The sequence below is a fragment of the Sinocyclocheilus rhinocerous genome, unplaced genomic scaffold (assembly GCF_001515625.1).
Source record: "Sinocyclocheilus rhinocerous isolate Xijiao unplaced genomic scaffold, SAMN03320098_v1.1 scaffold6909, whole genome shotgun sequence".
Taxonomy (NCBI): domain Eukaryota; kingdom Metazoa; phylum Chordata; class Actinopteri; order Cypriniformes; family Cyprinidae; genus Sinocyclocheilus; species Sinocyclocheilus rhinocerous.
Genome location: NW_015625027.1, coordinates 70583 through 72230, shown reverse-complemented (window position 1 = coordinate 72230; position 1648 = coordinate 70583). Strand labels below are relative to the sequence as shown.

Here is a 1648-nt window from a genome sequence, read left to right as displayed (position 1 = left end):
GTCTCAGCAGGAGGGAGGGCCACCAGCCATTCCTACTGAGATCAGGAAGGATTAAGGGCAGGATCAACCACTTTTACGTCGTTGTGGACAAGCGCCTCATCCCTTGCGTTGGAACCAGCTCCTTGAGTGCCTTTGAACTTTTTAAAGTTCACTGTCTTCAACCTGTCCTACGAGGAAGCCCTGGTGTCAAAAGCCAACAGCTTGTTCTACAGGCCTTTTGATCTGCAGTGTTTATATGGGTCAGATGATGGTGAATATATTGTACCTTCTGTGTTTGGTGTAATAGTTACATCTGTGTTAAAAATAAAATTTCAAACTGATACAGCGTGTTGACTTTATTTGTTTTTTTTTACACAATGCACAGGTATTTTTAGTCGAATACAGATTACACTTAATTACCTTAATCAGGGTTAGTATGAACACTATATTAGTGTGGAAATAAGTCTCTTGGTGTTAAGATATTGACACACGTAGTGTAGTTTCAACACTAACTTGGTGTAAATGAGGGGGAGGGAAAACACTAATGGTGTTAACGGTGAACACTTACAGTGTTGTTTTTACTCTATGCAAGTGTAAAAAAAAAGTAACACTATTTAAAGTGTTAGTTTAACTCTATTTAGTGTGGACCTATATAAACCCCGAAAAAGTGTTAATTTTCTCACTCTGAGTGTCAATTTAACACTTTCAAATTTGCTGTGTACACAGGCCAGTGCACAAGACTGGGATCATTTGGAGAGCTGTGGAAACAAAATAATTATTTAAGGAATAAAAGGTCATCAGTAACAGATCCTAATACTCTGTCCAGCAACTGATGCACCACTCACCCAGCATGAATAAAGTTAGCCCAGTATCCCATGACAGTTGTTCATAGCTGGTTTTCCTCTTCAGGGGTATTCCTGTGGAGAGATGATATCCATAACCAAATAGTTGATATCCATAACTACATCACCACTTTACTATTTTCATTTCTGTTTCAATCATTTGACGTTTCAAACCATTATACCCTTACCCCATGGAAATTTGTCCAGTATAAACGCCCAGTATCATAATAATTTGCCAGGACAAACAAGTTCTTAGATTTGCATACCTACTTTGATATGGCCATCTCAAAAGCAGGCCCCAAAAACAAATCCAATATCATCAGCATGGTCACCTTTCACAAAGCTGGGTCTGAGATCTTTGAATATACTTGGCCGGTGCTGGAAATCATATGTATACACAAGAACACCAGCATCTGTGAAATTAGAATGTAGAATCATGGAAAATAATAAAGCAAGTCAACAGTCAAACATCACTGAAGGTACCAACCTCTGTGGTAAGATGCAACAGTAATTGGTCTTTTGGAAAATTGGTCTTTTGGCAAGATGGCGCCACACATGGCAGCCCCGGTGCTTGGCTCTCCAGCTGTTTTAGTGTTTTTGTTAAAAACACGCTGTTCAGATGCTTCAGGACACGCAGACGGGGAAGCGAGCTGGCGTGCTCATTAAGCTTAGACAGTGCAGATTTCAAACAGCGCTGCCTAGCATCCATCTGGCGAATCTCCGCTCTCTACCCAACAAAATGGACAAACTCCTTCTGCTCTCCTGGAAATATAAGGATTTTTCAAACTCTGCTGCCCTGTTTCATGGAAACCTGGCTGAATGACGCC

General features: G+C 40.6%; 1 long non-coding RNA gene across 1 annotated transcript; it reads right to left on the bottom strand.

The window, feature by feature from the left end:
- Window positions 1-350: 350 nt before the first annotated feature.
- LOC107747847 (uncharacterized) lies at window positions 351-880 on the bottom strand. Its single transcript, XR_001640841.1, has 2 exons — window positions 825-880; window positions 351-737 (listed from the first exon to the last, which is right to left on the bottom strand). It is a non-coding gene; the product is annotated as an uncharacterized LOC107747847 (long non-coding RNA).
- Window positions 881-1648: the final 768 nt, after the last annotated feature.